This window comes from Caretta caretta, chromosome 9 (assembly GCF_965140235.1).
Source record: "Caretta caretta isolate rCarCar2 chromosome 9, rCarCar1.hap1, whole genome shotgun sequence".
In the NCBI taxonomy this organism is placed as follows: Eukaryota; Metazoa; Chordata; order Testudines; family Cheloniidae; genus Caretta; species Caretta caretta.
In genome coordinates this window covers 64,788,393-64,795,402 of record NC_134214.1, presented here as the reverse complement: position 1 = coordinate 64,795,402, position 7,010 = coordinate 64,788,393, and positions in this window count along the sequence as shown.

The window sequence follows — 7,010 nt, the reverse complement described above, 5'->3', positions numbered from 1 at the left end:
TGCACATTCTTAATTGCTTTGCTGGATCAGATGGGACTTAACACTTTGCTGGAGGGAGCCCTATGCATGCATCCATCTGATGTCTCCCTTCTATTTCTGATGTGTCCTTTCTTTTCCCCATCTGCCAACTCTACGAACTAGAAGGATGACTTTCAGAAGTGCTGAGAACCCCTCGCTTCAGCTGACACCAACAGGCGCTGGGGCTGTGCAGCACCTCTGAACATCAAACCCCCTCTACCAGCCTTTGCATTTTTCACTGAAAATGCAAGTTGGGTTTTTGGTTTTTTTTTAATCCACTTTTTGGATGAAAAACAAAAATGTTTTTTCAGTTTTTGAAAAACCCAACAGTTGGGGTGGGGGAGGGGTGGGAGGGGAGGCTTTTCACTGGAAAATGTTTACAAACTTTTTTTATTGGAGGGAATTGCTTCTTTTGAAAAATGTCCTGGAAAGTGTCTACCACCTGCTATACAGTTGTACGTGGTGCAAAGCCTCTGTTCCCACACCCTCTTTCACTCCCCGCTCTCAGCCCCCGCTAGCCCGGTATCTGGGATAGCCCTATATTGAAAGGCTGTTTTATTTTATACTCCAGCACAATGCTTTTGTTGCTTGGGCTAAGTGCTTTAGTGAGTCTTGTGATACTAATTAATTAATTAGATCCAAGCAAATCATAGCAAATTATTTATTGGACATGTCTTCTCTCTTGCTGCCTGAGGAAGCTCTGGCAACCGCTTGTGATTATTTTTATTTTTTTTTCACAAACTTATTCATTATTTTCCATTTATCTGCCAACTTTCCCCCCACAGTAGTCGCTCCTGGTTTTAAAGGCGACTGTCTCACATGCATCCTCCTCACCCGCTGACTCTGCTGCAGCCACACCATGGACTCAGCATTCTTTCGCCACGCGTGTGGTCCACATTGGCATGGGACGCGCAATACCGGGACACGGGCCCCGGAGAGCAGGAGACACCACAAGTGGGTGGGCAGAAGGGGCATTTTGCTCCCCGCCAGCATCTCCTCCTTGTGTCCTAGCGAGCTAATGCCCAAGCTGACAAGGGCGGTCTCCTGTCCCCCTTGTGCTAGTGCGAGACAGATTTCAGCTGTCAAAATGTCTTGCTGTCTGCAGCCACCAGAGGGTAATGATAGACTCTGCCCCGAGCCAAGATCCTAAGGCCTGAGGGCAGCCTGCTGCCAGCCCATTGCTGTCACAGAGCAGACTGCTGCGACGCTGGGTCAAGGCAGAGATGCTATGCTTCATTTTCAGGACAGCCTCTGCCCCTTGCAGTCTAGTGCTGGAGCTAATAGCACTTGACTGCCCCTACCCACACTTGCCAGTGGCCACTTCTCTCTCCCTCCCCCCTACTCCATTGCTCTCACTGTGCGCCGCCTTTGCACGCTCTCCTCCTTAGCTCTGCCCCCCCTTCACATCGCTTTCTCCCTTTGCTTCCTCTCTCCTCCCCCACGCTCTTCCCTTCCCTCCTTCAAATCCTCCCCCTCCATCTCCCTTCTTGTCTCTCTCAGTTTTTTGTTGTTCTTTCTCCCTCCCTCCTTTCTTATCTCTCTCTTCCTTGTTCCCAGCCTTATCTCTTGCTCCCTCCCTTGTTTCTAGTCTCCTTAGCTCCTTCCCTCAGTCTTTCAAGTGGCTGAATTACCAGACTAGGCATTTCTGCCCCTTCTCCCCCCAGTTCTCTGCCAGGCTCAGGCCCAGCCTAGCTCTGGCCCTCACCACAGCTGGGTTGATCTGTGCTGCAGACATTTCAGATCCTTAATAAAACGCAGCCCCAGCAAACCAGAGAGAGGAGCCAAGGGGGAGGGAGAGATCTAAGAGGGGCGGGAGCCGGGGCACTGCCAGGGGGACCTCAGGGATGCCAGGCAAGGAGGATTTAGGGGGCAGTAACAGGGCCTGTAGTGCTAGCAGCCTCTCCTCCTCCCTTCTCTTCATCCTCCTCCCATGCAGCTGAGAGCTCCCAGAGCCCTGCGGTAGAAACCCCTGTGAGAGGGAAGCTGGGAGCATTCTGGGGAGGGTGGGACTGGAGTTATCGCAGGGGGGACTTTGTCCCATCCCTGGATCTGCCTCTCAACAGCTGTTTCCCAATCACAGTGCGCGCAGGAGGCCAACGCTTCAGGCTCAGGGACTCCCGCTGGGATCATAGTGCTGCCCTTTCTGCCTCCGCCTGGCACAGTGGGGAGGTAGCTGGGCCCTTTCTCAGCGCTGCTGCTCCAGCGTGTGACACAGTTTCTGCAGGGCTTCGCCGCTCAGCCAGGGCTCCAGCCCTGAGCTTCTTCCCTCTGCTCTGTGATCAGGGGACCCTGGCCCTGCCTTGGAGGGTCCTCCCTTGGTGTGAGGCCGGACGCCAGGCCGTTATTCACTGGTCCTGGGCTTTCCCCAGGGGTTCCCATCGCCCTCCACCTAAGTGAGGAATTCTCCCCTGCTGCTCCACCAAGGGACCCCAGGCCAGCCCAGGAGGGGCTGCACTCCTCTGCCCCTTACAAAGAGAAATGCTTGGGGCCAAGTCTGGGGATTGAGCCAGGCATGCTGTAGCCCTGTGGGGTGGGGCAGAGGGTGGGCAAGGAGGACCCCCTGCAGGAGCATGCTGCATTCTGGGCTCTGGAACAGCCACGCTCACATTGGGCACTGGAATAAATGACAGGAGCATATTTATAAATGGCTCCGTAATAGAAAGTGTGACCCAGGGAGCCTGGCGCAGGGATTGCAATTGACTTTGATGTGCTTCCTGCCGAAGGCAGTGGGAAGGCGACTGCCCTTGCCACAGCTGGGAGAGTCACTTTGGCTCAGGTGCCTTCTTGGCAGCCTGCTGGAGAGGTGCCATGGTATGAGTTTGTGTCACCTCCCCCCAACACACACACCTTGCGTCCCCATGGAGACGCTCCACACCACAGCTCCAGGTATTCTCCCCCCACCCCACAATGTTGATGGGATCTCCCGTTACACACCCATGTCCTGGGTTTGGGGTCGCCCATGTCCTTGGGGTCTCCCAGGAGGGAGGCTGTACACTGGGTTTTGTTCCCCCCACTGTTAGATGCAGAACTTGTCTAGCTCCCCTGTGGCAACTCTGTGCGCTTTTACCTAGCAGCCTTTCTAGTTTCATTGCTGTCAATGTCTGGTGTATGAGGCTGTGGGGGACTTTTAAGCAGGCCATCGGGTTTCCCCAGATCAGAAAGAACTGTAGGGTCCCTCTTGCCTTCCTCCCCCCTCTGCTCTGTTTGCTAAAGCCCTGAGCTGGGAGCCAGAGTCCCCTGCAGTGTCCTTTATTGTACTGTCTCCAGAAGGGACTGGCTCCTGACACTTGCTGAGAAGCAGGTGATTGTGTTATTTTTAACCTCTCTGGGGCTCCACAAGTTCCTCCCTGAGCCCGCAGGCACATCCCAAGCTGCCCAAGAGCCCCCTTGTCATGGGATGGCTCAACAGGATCATTGGTGCTCTCTAAGAGCTCCCGCTGAACCCGTGTGTTATATGCAGGTGGGAGGAGGAGGCGTGAGGCTGCTTCTGTCTTAAGCCTCTGAAAATTGCAGCGCCCTCCCCACGGTATTTCCAGGCCTTCTCCCCACTGCCTCCCCTGCCCTCCGCCCAGTAGAGGTTACCCCCTCCTCGGAGAAGGACAGTTTCCGTTCAAGTCAGGTTCTGGTACTACGCTCTTCGCCACACAATCTGCGTGCTTTTCACTAACGCCTTCCACAGCATTGCTGACATCTGTCCCGTGGCGGTTCTCTCCTCCGCATCCCGGGGGCAGATGTGGGTGCAGGGCAGCGGGGTGGTTTGGCATGGCTGTTTAAATACATAGCCGCACGCGCATTGCTCTGTGTTTATATTGGAGAAGGCAGGTCGAAGAACTGTGTCTGGGTCTCGGAGAGGAAGGTGGGGCGGATGGGAAGGCCCTCTGATGCTGGGGGAGTTGGCTCCATGGGTGTGAGCTGGCTCTGTCGTAGTTCAAGGCTCTCCTTCCGTTCTCCCCATGAGCGGTAATCCTGGCCTGGAGAGCCCTCCCCCTCCTGCTGTCTGAACAGAACTGAGCTCAGGCGAATCAGTGACCCCTGCAAGGCCCCCTCTGGGACACACCTGTCCTTGCCATGTCTGTCTTTGGGGCCATCTGCTTGCAAGTGAGCCCCCTGTCCAATACTAATGGATGGACCCGTTTCTCTCTCCAAGAGAAGGCCTTAGACTGCATTGAACGAACACAATCAATTCTATGCCAGGGAGGGACATGCTGAGATGACAGAGAGGCCCCCTCAGCGGGGTGAGGAGAGATTAGAAATAATCCTAGCACTCAACCAGATTGCGGGCACATTTCTCTCCCACTGGGAGTGGGTCTTCACTGGGGGTTTGCGATCCGTAAAGCAGCCTTGTGTTCCATCTGCTGCTGTGCTAGCCACAGGGATCTTACTGGGGGATGGGGTTTCTTTCTCTCTTGTGTCATTATTTTCCCCCTCTGAAATCCCAGCCCCCATCCTGGATCAGCCCACCTCGCCTGCTAGGCACAACTGCTGGACCCTGGCTCCAATCTAGCCTGGCAGTTCCTCTGTGACATTTGTACTTAACGTAGACACCCTCGGTTTCGGTAGGTGAGGCTGCAAATGTGTGATTTTTGGAGTGGTTTGAATTGAGGCGAGGCCAGGGGCTTGTGGCGAGGGTGTTCCAAGCACAAGGGCAGTGTGCGTGAAGGCAGAGACGTACCGTGAGGGAGAAAGACCTCTGGCATGGGCAGAGAAGAGAGGGGCTGATGCAAACAAAGATGGTCAGAGATGCAGGCAAGCGCTGTGTGATGTGGGGCCCTGAGAGCAAAATGGAGAATAGCCATTCAGACTGCACCTCCATGGCCTGTTTCATCTGAGGATCTCAAAGCGCTGTGCAAACATCAACAAAGGAACTCCCACACCAGCTGGCCCATGAGGAGGGTCAGTACAACCCCCATTTTACAGATGGGAAAACTGAGGCACAGAGCACTGAACAGGACTTGGCCCAAGCTTCCACACATGACAGAACCCAGGAGTCCTGACTCAGTCAGCACCTCTCACCACTGGACAGCATTGCCTCCCTCTTGCCAAAGGCTCTGATTGGCCAAAGCTATGCAGCCTGGTGTGCATGTGCGTGCGTGTGTATATGTGTGTGTCGGAGGGGGGTGTGCATGGGGGAAAGGGAGGGGAACACAATAACTTTCCCTTTGAAATCCTCCCAAGAATGGCTGATTCAGCCTTTGGAAATAATTACTGCACTTTACAAATCTTGGAGGATTTCAAGGCTAATCCGAGGAGCATGTAAACCCTTTTTGGAGGATCCCTGGGGGACTTCTTCCTTGTTTGTTATATTTTGTGGGTTTGGACTAATTGTGCCTAAAAAAGAATCTATTCTCCTCTGGCGGTGACGACTGCCAAGTAGCCAAGAGTTCTGTGTAGCCTTTGCTAGAAAGGCCAGGTGGTGGTGGTGTGGGGACCTCCGCTATTAACCCCTTCGCTGCTGCAGGGCTCTGTGTGTGTCTTGGCAGTGGTTCGACCGAGTGGCCATTTGACCGAATGCAGGGATTTCGCTGGGACTATAACTTTAACTGCAGTGGACAGGCATAGTAAGCACATCCCAGGAAATCTGTATCTCCTGGAGGCTGGATGTGCCCTGGCTGCCCTTACCGTCTGCCGATTTGAATGGAAATTGTGTGTGTGACATCTCCCTGAACTGCTGCCAGTCAGGGACGGGGGAAGAGTGCTCTCAGGTACAGACTTGCGCCTATTAGATGCCAAGTACTGAATTCCTGCCAGGCAGAGATGGGAAAGGAACTCTATGGTACCGCTGTACATAGCAATTCTAGGTGTATATATAGAACCACGGTCTGCTGGCTCTCCCCAAATCCGAAAGCAACGGCTCCAAGTACCATAATGGGAATGTACCCAGCGCAGACACCTGAGTACAGTACAGGAGGAGTTCACTGCACTCCGAGAGATGAATCCTTCAATGAGACATAATGGCGCCCTCCTTAGCCCATCAAAGATCCCACCCGATTCTTGGCAAAGAGCAGGGGATATTCCTAAGATCCTGGCCAGTGCTCCCTTGCTTGGGGAAACAGGGCTGAACAGCCAAAGCTGTGTGGGAGCTATTGTCGGGCACATAATGGTGGCTATGTTTGCCCGTGCGGTCGCTCTTTGCTGCCGGCGTCTAGCTCATTGCTTTGGAAAGCCCTTGGGCTACCTTTGAGATGAAGGGTGCTACAGAATACTGACTGTGGCCCTTGCTGAGACACTCATCTTGCCGGGAAGGATGCCTGATTGTACCCCCTTCCCAGAGAACACGTGCACACACACACACACACACACATGATGCCACTGTCTTTTTGCAAGGGAAGGCTAAACCGTTTGCAAGAGCAGGGCTTCCCTGAGACACCAAACCCCGGCTTCTCTGTGGCAAGACTCTTGCAACCATTTCCCCATGCAACCAAGGCAAGCTGGCAGGAGGGGTCAGCGTGGGAGCTGAGATCAGCTCTCTCTCTCCCTGGGGGAAGACCTTGAATTTTCCATTTCCCTCCCTAGAGTAACACTGACCATGGGAGGCTGGAAAACAGCTGATCTGCCCCTTTACCAGACCCGGCCCTAACCTCAAACCTCTCTGGAGCCTGGAAAACTCTGGAGCGCCGTAGCCACTTTTGCACTGGCCGTGTAAACAGCTCTCTGGGGAGCAAAGCTTCACCAAAGGTCTTGCTTGTTCAGTGTCTAGCTGGGATCTACTTCTGAGAGGCCTGGCCAATGGGAGTTGCAAATGCTCAGGATCAAGCCAACGGTTTCTCTGGCCAGTGCAGACCTTGGAGGCAAAGTCAACCCCAGCATGACTTTAGAAAGATTCCTTGCTCCCCCAAGCCTGCTCCCTGTGGGCCTGTCCTGAGTCCCAGCAGATTAGTGTAGTTTCCATACGAACCTGGACGGTTGTTAATGCTGCTAGCACTGCGGAGCCAGGAGAGCTGCAGGAGGGAGAGCTGGAGTCTATTCAGCCTCATGTGTCCCTGATGGCACGG